The sequence below is a fragment of the Lissotriton vulgaris genome, chromosome 2_1 (assembly GCF_964263255.1).
Source record: "Lissotriton vulgaris chromosome 2_1, aLisVul1.2, whole genome shotgun sequence".
In the NCBI taxonomy this organism is placed as follows: Eukaryota; Metazoa; Chordata; class Amphibia; order Caudata; family Salamandridae; genus Lissotriton; species Lissotriton vulgaris.
The window spans coordinates 871,508,398-871,526,559 of NC_141687.1; positions in this window are offsets into that span (position 1 = coordinate 871,508,398).

The window sequence follows — 18,162 nt, forward strand, 5'->3', positions numbered from 1 at the left end:
TGGCACACACTTAAGTGAAGAAGGTAACGACCGTGAGCAGCACGTTAGAGGTTGGAGTTTTTTTATGCCGACCAGAGTGTGAGGAAATTAGATTCTAAAGTCCGAATATGTATATTGGTTCGTAGCAAATGTTTTTTAATACTGTGTTTTCTAATGCTTTTGAATATTGCGTTAGCTTGTGTGGGTTGGATTTTCTATGCCACACAATTGCCGCTTACATCTACCTCCCAACCTACTCTTTCTTTTTCTACTGTTTCTCCACATGAGTTTCATACGTTACCTGAACATGAACAGACACGAAGATCAGAATTTGTGAACAATTCGTTTATACAAATGTTACATCAGCATCAGTTAGTCATTAATACCACAAATTGTTGGGTGTGTGGTCTTATGCCACATACGACAGATAAGGGAATGCCATATTTGGTTTTGCCTTTTTCACCTAATGGGTCAGTTAGGGCACTCCAATCAATGTTTATCTATGCAAATGAAGCCTCTCCAGTGCGTTATGCTAACAATAACGTGAGCAATAATGCTTTGATACGGGGAATAGTTGATATGATTAGAGATATTGACGCGTATAATGCTATCCCTAAACATGAGGTACGAGCATATGTCGGTTGGAATAAAATTATATATAGTGTTAGTTTGACTGAGAAAGAGAGACAGAAAAGGTCTCCTCCGATTTGTATTGTACCCCCCCCCCCGCGTGGTCATCTTTGCTTGCAAGGTAATGGTCAGAATCCGAGAGCTCAGCTCGGTAAGAGTGTGTGTGTTCACGCATACGTTTATACGTCCCAGAAATCTCCTCCGTTCATGCCAGCCAAAGGCACGTATTTTGTCTGTTATGACAGAGCATATACATGGTTGCCGTCTGATTTTTCAGGTACATGTTATGTAGCGTTTTTGCTTCCCCCTACATACACAGCTGCTTTTGACTACCATAAGACAAGATTTTGTAGAGGTATTATCGATGCGAAAGATACTGTCACACAAGAAGCTGAAGACTTCTTTAAGGGTTTCCTGCCCTTTTGGGGCCCTATGGCTAATAGTAGGCATATTCGTCAGCTTACGAGAGTGGTTGAGGCCACTATAAATGAGACTGCAGGTGCCCTTAGCAATATTACAGCTGAGCTTCGAGCGGATCGCCTTATGACATTACAGAACCGCTTTGTTCTAGATATTATACTTGCAGATAGAGGTGGGGTATGCAAATTGATCGGATCTAGTTGTTGCGTTTTCATACCAGATAATGCCCCGACAGTGTACCAAGCCATCCAGAAGTTGTGAAAGTCTGCTGAATCTATACATGTAGACGAAGGTAACTGGTCATTGATGGGATGGTTATGGGAATTGCTGTCCAAATGGGGACGGAAGGTTCTGATGTTCCTTGGTATGGCGTTAGCTATCCTTTTCTCGTGTTGCCTATGCCTCCAGTGTGGTCCCGCCATTTGTAGTCTTTGTGCTACAATCTGTGTGAAAAGACCCGTCCCGAGAGAAGTGAAGGCTAATAAGATGATGTTACAGCAACACCTTGATGACCTGATGAGAATAGACATAGACCTGGATTCAGACTGACGTGAGTTTAGGTTATTGCCTACGTAATGGCAAAAGGAGGGGCTTAGGTTCTGTAAAATCTGCCTTGTCCTGTTATATTGTGGTTCCATCACAATTTTGGTGATGTTGTACCGTATTTAGCAAGTACGGCTAATATGGAGTGAATTTGTCATGTTAACTAGCGACTTCATTACGTATTCAGAGACTTTGTCTCGAATATGGGTTCCATTTTGTTCGTGCCTCCATTTTGGTGTTGCCATCATGTAGGCCCATGGAAGTAACCAAGCGAACAAAGTTGCATGGGCTTCGTTGTTCATGTACTTATTAACTAAGCCTTTTCTTGACTCTAAGGTGCATTGTAAGGAACTGACCTCTTTATCTGAAACTGACCCTTTGTGAAGCCAATTTCCTTAGTTGATCCTTGTCTGAGATTGCGAGTCAAAGTTTAGGACATCGTTGACTTTTAGCTTTTCTACACATGCCTTATCTTGCTCGTTATCTATCATTGTTTCCTTTTTTATGTTCCTTCATTATATGCATTGTGCTTTCAATTATGGGTTTGTCCGGCTTTGGTAATTGAATTTGGGACATCCTAATAATTAACTTGTGGGTTGGTACAATGTAAAGTGAGCCTTTTTGGAATGTGATAATGTATAGAAACGTTTTTCTATTGGTCAGAATTTGCTGCAGTGGGTGTCCATTTGTAATGTGAATATTGTGTATGAATACTGAAGTCTTGCTCTACAAAATTGAGCAGTATCTTGAGTTGTACACCATGTTGTGTTGCTGGGATTACTGCTACTAGCTGCAGCTAATAAATTTGATCCCTGACGCCATCTAGAAGTATTCTGTGTCTCTGTTTGCCAAGACAGATGAACCCGAAGACTTTGGGCGTGTCCCTGGCGCCGCTGGGTTCTAAAAACCCGGTTCTTCAGGGTGCATGTGCCGCTGAGAGTGTTGCTGTTCACCAAGGGGATGTAGTTTCTCATGACAATGAGATGATTGCGAAATGTGGTTACATAATGGAACCACAATTTTTCCTTCTGATGGCAATGCTCCAAGGAGAGGAGTTGGCCTAACGGCTAGGGCGGTTGACCTAGAATCTGGGGAACTGGGTTCGAATCTCGGCAATGACGCTGGACAGCCTGTGATTCTGGGAAAATCACTTAATCTACCCGTGCCTAACAACAACAAAAACGAATGTGTCCTCATGTAATGCAACTGGAACTATGTAAAGCGCTCTCATACCCTATTCCGGTTAGGTTTGCGCTATATAAAACTCTGGAAAATAGGAAAATAATTTTGAGGGGAAGTGGTGATAGTGATGCTAATAGGGGTGGAGTTTCTGCCAATCTCTGGGGGGAAAGCTCCCATGTTGTGAGGAGTTTGAGAAGGCAAAGGCCACCTGCGTATTTAAATGATTTTGTATGCTAATACTTATTTTTATCTCTTTATGCTTACTCCTGTGTTTTTCCATTTTTCTTTGTCTCTTTAGTTTCTTTGCTCTGGTGAAAGAGGAAGACGTGTTGTACTTGTGCTAATATCCCTTTCTTGATGTCCCCTGTTCCCCTGTTCCTCTAGAACCTTATATGAACTTTCTTGTGTTGTTTCTTAGTGAACGTTCCTGGCTTGTTAGTTACTCCTTCGTCAGCTGTGAAGTGTCCATTATGCTGCTGGCTCCAATAAATTCGAAATTTCTTACCTGCTTGAAGCATCCTGCATGCTTTATTTACAACAGTCTGCTCACCAAAAAAGAAAGGGGAGTCTGGTGATCTGTGGGAGAGAGTGCAGGGGGACCCCATATAGTAGATCTAGCATAATTAATTTCTCAAGAGTAACTAATTCCAGAAGCAATGAGGAGTTCTGTCCCTCTCCAAACAGCCAATCTCCAATCTGCACAATATGTGTCACCCAATAATCTAAGCAGACATCTGGGAGCCCCAAGCCCACCTTGAGCACGGCAATGTACACTTGATGAAGGAGACCCTAGGTATCCCGCCTGCCAAGATAAATTGGGTCACCAAAGCCTGGAGGTCTTGGAAAAATGAGATGGGGACTATGAGTGGGTAATTTGGAGAACATATAAGAAACGGGAAGAACTATCATTTTAAATAAAGACACCCTCTGCATCCAGTTAAGCGGCAGTGAGACCCAGGACTTCAAATCCCTTCCGGTGTAACACATAACAGCAGCTTTATTCATGCTCCAGGCTACAGGAGGATTGTGGAAGATGTGTATGCCTAAGTATTGCCTGGTAACTTCTGCCCTCTGGTATTGTGCATGTGGTGGGTGTTGGGGTGGTACACTGATGCGGGTAGAATTTCCCCAGTTAACAGCTAATCTGGAGGCCTCTCCATATACTTGAAGAATGTACCCTAGGTGTGGCAGTGTTTTATGTGGGTACTAATTGTACCAAAGCACATCATCCCCATATAGGGCCACTTTATCCTCCACCCCTCCTGGTCATCGAAAACCCTGTATCTGCGCATCTCTCGTGAGCCACTCTGCCAGGGGCTCCACCATCAATGCAAATAATAGCGGGGACAAAGGGCAAACTTGCTGTGTGTCATGTTGAATGAGGAAGAAAGATAAGAGAAGCCCATTGATTTTAACCCAGGACCTTGGGGCATTGTAAAAGGCAGCTACAAAAGCCAGAAATCTAAGTCCAATATTCCTCTTGTGGAGAACATGAAACAAGAAGAGACAATGTACTGTATCGAATGCTTATCGTAATCCAATAAGAGGAGTGCCGTTGAGCCATGTAACTCCGAAACATGTGCTAAAGTCACCTAGAATCTGCTCAGACAGTGTCTCTGACTCCTATCTGGTAAAAAGTATTTTGGGTACTCATGGACTATAGGTCAATCTAAGGCACTTTCGTCAGGTGCTTTGTTTACTTCAAGAATAGCCGAGATCATTGCATAGTGGAGACAGTCAGGCAGATCGCCCAAGTCGCCTATAGAAGGAGGGGTGTTAATAATGAAGAAAAATGTTAAGGAATTCTGCAGGGAAGCATGGAACTCTGTATTCCTGCCGGAGGGTAAGGCCGTCAATGCTACTTGTACCACCTCCATCACTAGTGGTGCATCCAGCAGTACTCTTTCTGCTGCCGAGAGGGCCCGAAGAGGGAGGTCCTTTACAATGGGGCAGAAGACATTCTAGCAGCGGGGGTACACTGCTGATAAAGCTCAGTGTAGTAGTCAGCAGACGCTTCAGCAATCTCCTTGGACTTTCAAATGAGGGCCCAAATTTATGAAACTTTTATTCAGTGTAACGCAGCAAGCCACCTTGCGGTGCTGAGCCGCATGTAAGAAAAAGGGCAGAAATGCACTGTATTTAACAATATACAGCGCATTTCTGTTCTTTCCTTGCACGGGCTCACAATGTGCTCCCTTGTGCCAAAGCAGGCACCTTTGCGTCATGGTGCAAGGGTGCCTTCATTGTAGCCAGGACTGTTTTTGTGCAGGAAGGTATGCCTTCCTGCACAAAATCAAGCCTTTTAGGCATTTTCCGCTTTCTCGTTGTGCTGCAGAATGCAGCCATGGAACACCTCTCTAGGGTAGAGTAACACAAATCTAGAGTATCGCTGTGTTGCGCTGCTCTAGATTTATCAAGCCATGCAGGGCCAAACAAGGTGGCCTTGCATCGGTTGATAAACTGACTTTAGTGTTGCGTTACCCTTGCTCCCCCTTGCATGGCACAGGGGCAACACAACACTATGATAACCCGCCCAGAGCCCAAGGCAGTTTGGCCGTATCTAATAACTTTTGTCTGAAGGTCACAAATATCTCCTCAAAAAGCACCCAGTTTTCACCTGTCTGACCTGAAGCAAATGCCCACTAAAGAGTGAGGGTCTTTGTTTCCAATTTTGTGTTCTCACACTCTGTCCCTTTCTCTGCTCTGCACCTAGGGAAGTGCCTTACCCTTGTTACCTATTCAAAAGCTTCCTAAGGGCTAACTGGGAAAGAAACCAAATGTGTGTTAAGATCAAAGTATTTCTCAATTGCTTTGTGGATGAAATCTGGCATACCTGTGCCTTTCAGCCACCAGGCGTCATTCCACAAGACACCCCCAAAGCCTCTTAAGGGGGCACATAGAATCTTCTCATTTGGGAACAAGAATTGCAACCATGAAGTTGATACATGCCGATGCTACGATTAGGTAGTTGTTCCTAGAGTTACAATTATGTGGAGCAGAGTAATGTGTGTATTGTCAGTAATCAGTGACCAGGTAATACCATCCATCAATACGGCCCATAGACTTTATCCTCTTTACCAGGGACTGAGGTCTACTAGCCGCTGTGCTTGGGTCATTATCCAGGATTCTATCCATTAATAGGTTAAAATTACCCCCAAATCCCATCTGGAGAATTGAACGGCCAGGTGTCTAATGCCTGTAATGTACTGGCACAGCAAGGGGGGGCATAGACACTAGGTAGCTTTCAGGGGGTAATTCCTCCAAGATTCCCTCCACAATAACAATGATATCCAGATCGTCTATGCGTGTCTTGGTGACCGCTAGGGAGAAGGATCTATGCAGGATCAACGCGCCACTCTAGATCCCCTAGTGAAGCCCTGTAGTAGATGCTTGAGAGTTGTGTTTTCCAGGTAAGGGACAGTGGTGCTTATAAGATGAGTTTCCTGACTCAGGAGGATTTCGGGTGCATGTCTTTTTTTTTTCGTCATCATTTTTTTTATTGGAGATCAAAGATAGGCAATTTCACAGGATGCAAAACAATATGGTAAATATAGATCAGTATGTGACGAATAATATACATCTGTAATATATTACAGAAGAGGAAAGAAGGAGTAAAAAGAAAAGGAAAAATGAGAAGGGAAAAAGCTATATATAGGAAGGGAAAGAAAAGAGAATTAGAATTTCAGGAGTCGCGAAGAAAGGGGGTCCACACCTGCTGGAATATTTGTTCTTGGTCTTGCATCCTATAAATTACCTGTTCATAGGATGCTGTCTGTATCATCACAACCATCCAGTCCTCTTTGGAGGGAGGGCTAGGTGATTGCCACAGTCTTAAAACACATATTTTAGCAGTAGAAAGTGCAGTGTGTAAGAGTTGACTCTGAGGTCGTGAAATAGTAGGAAAACTTCTAAAGTCATGTAGCAAAATAGTGGCAGGTGTGAAAGAGGAATAGTTTCTAGTAGTGTAGCTCCTATTTACTGCCAAAATTGTTTTGTAAAAGGACATTCAAAAATTATATGCAGGAGGTCACATTTAGCTTCAGAGCATCTTCAACACCTAGAATGCGATGATAATCCAGCTCGTTGCAACTTTAAGGTAGTCGAATGGCAATCATGTAAAGTTTTAAAAACACAGAACTTCATTTGTGCCTCACGAGTGCCCTTATCCAGGGCTTCCAATATATCTGGCAAGGTATCTTCGTCTATGGTGATATGAAGCTGTTCCTGCCATTTATCACGGAGAATAGCAAGAAGTGGCTGCAAATATAAATGGTTAATCAGAGATCTATATACACCTGACATGACACCTTTATGTCGGCCCCAAGTGCAAAGAAAAGTCAAAATCGGCGAAGTTTGCAGTGTCTAAGGGGGTAGGCCAAGACATCTCTTCAGAGAATGTTGAAGTTGTAAATATCTCGAAGCCTGATGTAAAGGGGGCATGTCTTTTAACGTGTGTCAATGTTATCAAGTAGACCAATAACATTCCATGATAGAATTTTGAGCTTACCAAGTAGATTGTCATGTGGCCTCTTTATTTACACCAAATATGGATGTGGATCTGCTTCGTACTCAGGCCAACCTTACAACACATAACACAGAGAAAATTGAACAGTCCCCATCCCTCCAACCGCACAGCCTATACTGCCACCCTAGAAGCATCTGTTGCCCTACTTACAATTAATGCCCAAACAAATCAGAAAAACAGGGCACACTTCTAGATGAGAGGGTAACACTTTTTAATCCAGTATCAAGGATCCTGCAGTCTTTTGAGACGGATTGAGAGGTGGGCCTTATTATGCCTGACCAAGTGGCCACCATCATCGGTGACTGTGAAGTCTGTACCCCAGCCATGACAGGAGGAGTATACTAATTTCATCATGTTGAAAGGGGGAGTACTGACACTTCACCCCTGGTTAGCAGGGGTAAAGTGCACAGAGTTCTACATCCAGCAAAAGCAATCAAGGCAAACATCAGGGGGTACACACACAAAAGATGGCCTTTTCCAACATTTACATGTTTTGTTTTTATTATGGTGGGCAAGCATGATCAATCTCCCAGAAGTGTCTACAATCCCCTTACCCTGCACCTTCTGTATCTGGCCCAGCTTTGAAAAGGGAACTGGGGCCACGGCAGGAGGACTGGCTTGTGCATGCTCCGGTCGTTTACACTGTAAATGTTGAAGACGTTTCTGGGCCTCCTGCCAAAGGCAGAGGAGAAATGTATGCCAAGTTTGTATAACATTTGTTACCAAGGGCATGTGATTACGCACGAAGCTCAAACACGTAGACAAACAGACAGAAAGCCGAGGGAGCTTGACTAACAGAGATTTCAGGGAGTAACCATTCTAAAGGGAGACAATGCAGTCAATGAGCAAAAAACTAAAGAAAGAGTACCGACAGATGCAAGACACAAACAATAAACCAAGAGAGACGTAAGTATAGACTCAGAGACAAATAATAGTCAAGAGGCAGAAAAGAACAGGTGGAGTGAGATAGGCAGAAAGTAGCACTATCCAGAAAAGGAATAGACTAAACAGGTCAAAAGAAATAGAGGTACGTAATTGAAAAAGACAGAGAGAAAAACAAACGATCGAGGGGTACAAACAACACAGAAACTTACAATAGTCAATAGAGGGTCAGACAGCAGAGAGACCTAAGCAACATATGGCAACAGGAAAACAGTAGTAGATAAAGAAACACCAGAAACATAGAAAACAGGCTGACAAACAATGGCCAAAAAGACAAGGAATCAAAAGAATGAAGGAGACGATCGACGGACAAAGAAAAACAAAAGATAAACACGACGGATAGAAGACGACAAAGAAAATAAATCAACACGCAAGAAGGAACAAACCGAGATGGAGACAGAAAAAGGCAAACTCTAAAACAGAGAGCTAGAGATACATAGGGGTACAAACAATAAACAAGAAGAAAAACAGGGAAATGTGTGAGACAGGTAAAAGGTAAGGAAAACAAGGCAGATGCTAAACAACAGCAAAGATGCAAACAACTGAGACAGACAACTATTTCCTGGCAGAGACAAACAAGGGAATGGACAACAATGGCATGAACAAAAGCGAAACAACATATATAAAACAATAGACAAATAGTAACACACAGAAGGACTCGTTATGAAAGGTTCGTTTTTTTAACCAATCCCTGAACAAGCACCTGTTTCCACAGGGACCGCAAACAGAAGTTTAGTGGTAATTACTACATCCAGCCCAGTTTTCCCCAGGTGAATTTCGGCAGGTCAATCCTGGCGAAATTTCTGTGGGAACATGCCCGGAAATACTGTTACATATGGATTTTGGTGCAGGAAGCGCCAAAATATCTGCATGCATGAGGAAAACACACGTTACTGTTATTTATCGAATTTGATCAATACTGATTCATATGGTGACCGTTTTTTGCAACCTAAAAAATAGCTCATCCCCCATTGGTCTCTCTTAATAAATTCAATAGGACCTTATTACAAGCTGAGGGCTAAAGAATTTGTAGAATGGTTGGAATTACGAGGTGTGTGATAATTATCATACCTTCCTAGTTTCCCCTGTTAGATTTCAGTAGGTAACCTTCCTGAAATGTGTTGATAGAAAAAGCCCATAAAAAGGCTAAACATGCAGAATTCAATGTGTTTAAATACTGGTTCTGCATGGTTGCCTCATTTTGAAGTTGAAAACTCTGAAAATGAGGTTTTACCACACATGTTAAATACCTCACCCTGGGGTAATAGTATTCACCACTTGTGGTAAATAACTGACCTTATTTTGCCTAACTTGTAATGAAAGCCACAGAGAGAGAAAACGCAGACAGTAAAGTAAATACAATAAAACAACACAACTAACACCCATTCAAACCCCTGTTTGAATGGGTGTCAAAATTACAAGTGAGTCGGAGTTTTCCAGAACCTCCTCAGAACTTTTTTCCCGGTGAATATCAGCAGGTCAAACCTGCAGGTGTTTGCCAGGTGAAAACATCAGGAAAATCCCGGGATTTGGGGATTTTTGCAGGGAAACAAATCAAATCTGTATGTTATTCTGCATTTCACAGGGGGATAAACTCATACTAAGTGCTAGGTATCACACCTCTCAAATGCTGAAACCCAGGGCCTCAGTCACAGTGATACCGGCCACTCATAATCGAGGCCACCTTTTGTATAGTCAGGCAGAGAAAAGCCGCACAGAGAGACAAAACAAAGAGGCAACAAACAGGGAGCTTGAAACGGGATAGACGAACATTAAGAGATACCGGAAAAAGATGCAAAAAACAGACCGGAACAAACGGCCAGGGTAAGGAGAAGGATAAACAAAGTCAGAGAAACTACAGCAAGGGAGTAAACTAGATCTAAGGAAAGGAAGCAATAGAAAGAGACACATAATGAAAATGTTCACTGCTGCGTGCAAGCAACTCAATCCTACTTCATGCGAGACAGACAACCTCCAAACACTAGTCTGTAGTGTAGACAGAGGCGTTACTAAGTGCAGATACACTTCTTCTGTTGCAGCGGTTGGGGCGGATGGTTTAAGCTGAAAGTGCTCCCTGGACAGACTGACAGCCGTGTGTTTTTTCAATGCCTTTCTAAACCCCAGATGGTGTTGCTCAAACTGGCCTGGGAGGGGGCGGATGCACATACACTGGCGTCCATGGCACGGCTCCCGCCCTTTACCCTCGTTGTCTGGGGTTTGCCAATCCTTTCAGCCCAGGCAGCAAGACCCTTAGAGCAGAGAGGTCTTGGTGCATTGTGCCTTCAAGTACATTACAATAGGGTACCTCATTGTCATGCAAGGAAGGCAGGTTTTGCCAAAGTGTACCCTGGAGCAGTGATCATATGAGTTTCCAGATAGTTGGGAGTTGATTGGCTGCAGCATGTCTCTGCTGGGGCGTTGTACAGATGTATTATGGGCCTCAATGTAATAAAATCCATTCGCAAATCATAATGTTCTACATTCACACCGATTGGTTCACAAATGGGTATGCCATTTGCGATGAACCACGCATTACAAGTTGCACGTTTACAGGGGATCGTAAATCAACTTTCTCAATGTTTATTAATTAGACAGGTAGGAATTTGCACCCCCTGCGAATGACTGCGAAGCGGAAGCAGGGATTGTGACCTACCAAGAAACACCACATCATCCTTGCATTTGCTTTTCCAAACGGAAACTTAAATGGATCGGTGCTGCTTTTCCAAGAATGTTTGGGGTCTGGACCACTTCCCCCTTCCCCGAAGGCTGTCAACATACTTGCCAAAAGGGAAGATCCTGCCCCCCCTCCCCCCCTCAATCTTATGGGGAAAACTTAAAACTCACAAAAGGGGTTTGGTACAAGGTCTAACAACATTTTGTTGACACGTACCCCGTGATTGTGCAAACTGCAGGTTTTGCGACTGCATAATGGTTTAGTTAGTTTGGCCCATAGATTGCTGCAGTTTCTGGTCAGTCTCAGATATGGAAGCCCCCCTTTTCTTCCTAGCTGTCAAGCAGACCTATTGCTAACGATATACATATAGTGGGCTGTAGGGCTGCCCATTTCCACCATTGGTTTTCTTTCACCTGACTCTTTCAGCCATTGGCTAAAGACGTTGTCAGTCATATCTTGGCTCAGCCCAGTGGAGTATTCACTGTGGGAACTTTAAACAGGAATTCCTGGGCAATCGGGTGTCATTGGGCTCAGATTGTGCAGCCATTTCACACTGGTACAATTTGACCCTACTGTTGGACCCACAACTGATCACCAAGTAGTCCCCTTTAGCAACTGACTCTCAGGGCAGCTAAGCCAAGCAGTCCAACTCTTTCTTAGAAGGGCGGTGTGGTGTTAGAGACTCAGCACTCAATAAACATAAAGTACCATCAATAAACTGCTGTCAAGTCAGTACTCAAGGTTAAGAAAACAAGAAGTACTTTAATACCACACACACTTACAGGAAAAAATATACTGTGCATAAGACACAGGGGGGCTAATTAGGGAGAACAAATTACAAAAAACAGCATCAGCAGTGATTTGGGGAAAGTCTCTTTAAGAAACGACATTGGCCTTTGGCTCAGCTGGGGAAAATCACAGTGAGGTCTACTGGGGTAAATCTTTGGAAGTTTCCCTTAGTGACATTCTTGGTTTCTCACCCAAGTATACTATTCCCACCCATTACATGCGCGAAGCCACAGTGCATCTCTATTCATTGTAGAATAGTTCTTGAGATAGTTCTGTGCACACAGCACCTTCACGCATTTCTGTTCACGGAAGTGGGACAATGCGTGGCAGTGTATGACGCGCAGCCCAACCTGTTCAAACAGTGCAACCCAACTCCAGCCCAGCCATCATGATCTCTAGTATAGGCAATGAGGACCGGCATCCTCAACCTCAAGTAAGACATGGTAGTGTTAGCACCAGCTACTCTGAGGTGCGTGGGGGTTGAAGAGCTCACACTGACCCGGATCTTGCTGCTTGGGTCTTCTTCAGGCTCAGTCTCAAAACACTCCACCCAAGGTTCTCATCCCACATCGCAGAGGTGGCACTTCTCCTGTTGATCCTGAATGTTCCTTCTTGGAAGTAAGATCATATCGCATGGTTAAGTTCATTTTATTCTCCAGAACTTCTCTGCACCAAGTTGTAAATAGGAACTCTTCTCCTGGTGGATTCTCAGACACCCTTAGCACATGTGACGATTCGGCCTCCACGCGGTACTCATGTCAGAGCCTCTGGCAGCTCTTGCAGCTCCTTTATTTGTGTCAGTCCCCGTGTTGCAGCAGTGGTGTCCGTATCACTTCCATCGCCAAGCCCCTAACTAGCTCTGGCTTATTCTGAGTAGCATCTTCTTCAGCTACAAACAGTTCAAATGATACTTTTGCCTACGTAGCCCCCTCTTTCGAAGTTAGTTGCAGTCCGCCCCTCCCAGCAGTCCCGAGATCTCTTCCTCAGGTTACTGGTACCAAACCTGGTAAGGGAACTTGTGGGTCAGCACTCCAGTCCTGGGGCTCAAAGGAATATCCCCGCCGCCACTTGTGTGGGACTCAGGCTTCTGGTGAGTGATCTTGGCCACAAACAAAGGTTTCTGAGTTCTGACCCATCTTTAAAATCAAGTTGCAGGCATTCCTTGTGTATTCTAGCAGTTCAGTTCTGTCACAAATTCTGGGCAGTGTTGTGATTTTCATGCAGACTGCTCCATCCATGGTGTTTGTGGCAAGTGTGGGCGGCAAGGCCGGGGGTGGTGGGGGGAAGCTGGGCATCTCCTCTCAGGGGCAACCAACAACAAGAGCACAAAGACAAGTGAGGCTGCCACATGTAACTATTTATTACCCTGTGGGGGTAGCCTCTTCCAGAGAGCAATGGCCAAGGAAGCCACCTATCTTTAAAGGGGCCCATTCTCACCTTTTCTAATTCCAGCAGCACTCTGACTGACCCGCTGTAAGAGATCCCTGGAATGTTTTGGGGAGAGCCCGGCAATACATTTTTCGGCCTGGATATACTAATGTTGTTGCACCACGTTTTTAGCACACCCACAATAAACAATATTGATTTTGGAATTTACTAAGCCATGCAAGACCTTGAGTGGTTTTGAAAAATAAATAAATAAACAAAGATGTGATGCAGAGCATTGTACTGCCTTGCATTACTTTGTGTTGGATAGGCATTACATGGCTGAGGCATGTGCGCTCCCATGCCTCCACCCATGTATTTTGATGCAAACCCAGATTTACTAAGATCAATAAAGCTGGTTTTGAGCGAAATGGTGCGCATACTCAAGGCTGGTGTAACGAGGAGAAATATCTTTATTTCTTCTTGTTACCTCCTCTTTGCATGTGTGCCACATTTGGTTCTACAATATAAATACAAAGAGGAATAGGCTTCTAAGGAAAGTTTTTGTGCAGCAAGATTTATCTTCCGGCACAAAAACTATGCAGACCACAAAGCTGGCACCCCTGCGTCTTGGCGCAAGGATGCATGTGTTGACGCTAGACAGCCACAAGTGTGCCAGAGCAGGTTGCGAGCTATATTTTTTAAAATATGGCACTGTTCATCTCTCTGTGCAGTGCAGCAACTTGCCTTGCTACGGTGTGTGAACATTTAGAAAGTCTGCCTCCTACTATTGGGGCTCTCCCTCCAAGTATGCTGACACAAGATGGAAGCCATAATAGCTGTAACCACATGCACTATTTGCTCTCCGCATGCATTCTCCATGTATAACCAACATCTGCACATACAGCATCAACACTTGTGTAGCACACCCACTAGCAACATTCATCGACTGGGGCAGCTCCGCCGTAATGGCAGAGGAGCATCGTCCCACTGGTCAAAGTCAGCCACAAAAAAATAAAATGATAATAGGACAGTAATATTATTTTCTTTTTGTGTGACTGATGCCAGTGTAGGGTGGGGCAGGGCTGGGCCATGGCAGTGGAAGGAGTAATGGGTGCTGGAAAGTGCGCATGACAGTTTGGCCAGCCATCTTAGGCAGGCCAAACCGACATGTGCACTTCTTTTTCTCCAACCGAGCTCTGTTGCACAACCGGGTTGGAGAAACAGCATTGACTCCCATGCACTGTCCGAGCTGCAGACCAGGCTACCCAGACCAATCCTAGAGCTGCTCTCATGCTATGAATAGCATGCGAGCAGTGTCTTGATTGGGCGGAAAGCCTGTGCTTTTGTAGTGACCACTGGGGGATGAGAAACACAGAGATGTACATCGGCATTTGCGACAGGTAATTCTTTTTGTTATCATCATTCCCACCTGCACCCCCAACCCACCCACTCCCCCACTTTACTTTTGCAGCAGCCGCCACTGTCCATAGACCTCATAGATCGGTGAAGAACCGGATCATAGAATACTGGAAGCCAATTTAAAATAGGAGAGACTGGCATGCTGCCCACTAAGGCAGGCAACAGGGAAAAATGACCTGTCATGCACCGTGATCTTTTTGCTGCCACCATTGTTAGTCCTCTACAGCCTGGACGGGCGACCATAGCGACTCTCTTAAGAAGGGAGTCATATATGGTGTTCTCTAATGGCAACAAAGATCTGCTCTGGGCTTCTCTCCAAATCACGCTTATACCTCAGCACACATGCATGATCCCTGTTTATGTTTAGATGGGGTGAAAAACACTACAGCTTGCTGTGGGGACTCAGAGTCAGCAGTGCACTTTCTCTAAAGACATGCAGGGAATCGTTCTCGTGTAAGCATTCATATTTCACCTAGGGTCAGCTTTAGCTCTGGTGGTGCCGGGTCGACAGTCTTTGTTGGTAACCCCACTGACCTCCTTCTCCACAGATTCCCTCACTACAACCTTCAACAGTGCATATATCTATAGTCCGTCTCTCACATGTAATTCATTTGTCTTATAGCGCTACTCATACCAGTGTAGGGTGTCTAGGCACTTTACATCACACACACATTCTACAGAGACAATGAATCATACATGAGTGAATCAGTGTATAGGAAATGATACATAAGGCAATGTAGACTACAAGGTTTAGAAGTCACATGGTATCCTTACTTGTAGGCATGTAGATAGACATATTAAGAGTGCGTGGTCCTGAGAAGCACAAACTCTGGATTTTAAACGTACCATTAGTTGGGTTTGGTTTTACTAATAAGAATTTATTTCTACCCAAACAAACACTTTCTTAGGAGAATCAGATTGGGGTCAAAGTCTCCAAACCTATGCCTTGCAGTTTTCACGCAGATCTCTGATGACAGTTCTAGCTCACTGTACTATCTTAGGGCTATACCTTATGAAATGCAAGTAACGAAATTATTTCTATTTCAAAATCAGTAATCCACTGAGCTTTCTACTCAAATTACAATTCTGTTATCTGCATGGTACATGCTTTGTACAGGAGGCATAATAACCATCTGCGCTACTTTACTATGAATCAAAGCTCCCACCCAACAAAACTCTGATCCATCGCCAGCAGGTACATTAAGCTGCAGAGTTAGCTTAACATTCTTATTGTTACCTGAAAGATTCTGGGCACACAAAAAACTCTACGTAGTGCACCTGATCTCGGCGCCTGCAGCACCGGCACCAGTCGCACTGCTCTTAAACCGGCCCTGCTTTCACCCAATACTATTGGATGTTTGGCTGTATTCTTGCACCTCCACTTGAGTGTTTGCATTGACCTGCATGAGGGACTGTACAACTAGCCATCTTTCTCTGCTTTTGTTGACTCCCTCCTGTGTATTTCCCTTTAAAGTGTCAATACTGCTTGGGTTAGCACATTAGACGCAGAACTATGGGCTTTGCCAATGCTAGTTGCTTTTCTAGTCTGCTCTATAGATTAAACTGGAAATCTGTAAAAGCACAGAAGGTGCTCCAGCTTTTTTAATAGTGCATCTTTCTGACAGATTCTACTGACACCTAATGTAAAGCCTATTTAGTCCCCCTTGTCTAGAGCTACCCCTTAAATGCCCAACAAATCTACTCGCCCACTCCCAATTCTGAGTAAAATGCTATCAGCTTGAGCTATTTTTTAGCACTTACTAGTCCCACCTGGCAGTAAAAGATGGAAGGGAACAGGTGTTCTGTTCATTTAAAAAGTGAATGAGCAATAAAGATGCCATCAAATCTTGTTTTCATTTTGACACATTTGCTTTCTGTTCAACAAAAGAGGTCAAATGTCAATTTGTCTTTTAACTAATTGCTGCTTGGAAAAAGAAGCTTATTTTTCTCACTCTAGTGTTAGAGTTTTTTGTCAAGTGAGCTGTCTGAAGATGTCAGGTATTTTACGCTAACAGATAACATTTAAATAAATGGCCTGTGAATTAATATCACAAATATTTAAAAATATATCAGGAATTACAAAAGCACACTTGTTTGTAATTAAGAATTGTGATGCAAACAAAGAGTTAAATAGGAGCAAAACAAACCAGAAAACTTTACTTGGTGATGTGCAAATGAGCTGCATGTTGGTGAGAAAGTTTGAGGCCATTTCAATGTAAAACCACTGATTACAAATGACAGTGTGCTACCACTTCATGCTCCAGTTATGTATTTATTAAAACTGATAGTTTTTCAAAATGATTTGAGAAACATTCCTTCCCCGCCTGTATGAAAATTCTGTTAATGAACAAAGAGACAAGTCAGGGTTCATGTGTATCCTATATGTCGCTAGATTTGTATTATATATGGAAAGAAAGTGTAGTCAAACAAAAGAGTTTTTTTGTGCAGCAGACATGCTGAACTCACACATTTGAAGGTGCTCTCATATGTGGTAGTGAAGAAAATTGCAGCTCAATGAATTAAATTATTTACCCACGAACACATCATTTGAAACCAGTTTATGGGTCAAGCGCATTACAAATAGGTCGAGTAGATTATCTAGTCACTAGATCTGCAGGTCTAGTCAAATTTTTGTGGTTTTTCGAGGCCTGCCTTGTGGGCTGTGCCTTGCAATAGGAAATATGCGGCTGGTGATGGGCAAAACAAAGATATCTTCAAAATCATAGCTGAATGCCATGACCCAGATTATCTGAAACACTGTGCAAAACTCTCTCAGGAAGTCTGCTAATAGCAGAAATGACGTCATTGAAAAAGCTAACATCCTGGAGATTCACTTCCAATCTAACTCAACTTCCCCATGCAGCTTAATATCAATTCTATGTCTAAAACTAAGTAGCCTAAATGTTGTATATACAACATACTTTATGGATAGTTTTAGCATCTGCCACTGACATACAAGCAAGAGAAACCGCTAATTTTTCGCTCTCATCTCCCAATCCAAAAAAATCCTATGTTATGCCAATGCCAAAGAAAGAAGGACTTGATAAATTGGACTCACTAAAGCAGAGGACAATATCAGTTGGCAGATGTAAGAAATCAGATTTCTATTTGGGATGGGTGACTGCCCACTTCAAGAAATTATCATAATTTTTGTCTGGGTGAGTCCCTAAACTAACATGAGCTTAACACCCTGGTAGCTATGGTACAGAGCAGATAGTCTTAATTTACGGCAATGTTTAATGCATTTATGCAGCACTATACCAGTAATAAAGTCAATATGCAAAAACATAGAAATCCCCAACTGAGTACAATTTAAAATAGAGTAAACATAATTAAACAAAATGACACCAAAATGACAAAATATCCAATAAGGGGAACTGGAGCTTCAAGGCAAAATAGTGCCACAAATCACAAAGAACCAATGATAGTCTATGCTCGAGGTAGACTGAGACCTAGATGCAACTTCAGGCTAACTGCGATGGAGTGCAGGTTGGATACACCAACAAGGTTTGTCCTGTCAAAACTTTTACCTTGTGACTCTTTTAAGTCCCAATCAACAACAGGAGTACACCTTTCAGGTTCTAGGACCTCAGGGGATGCACTTAGAGACTCACAGAGTGTCAAGCAGAGGCCAACAACAGGGTCCAGTCCAGGCCCAGTTGCCAGTGGTCAGCTGGGTACTTCTAGGAAA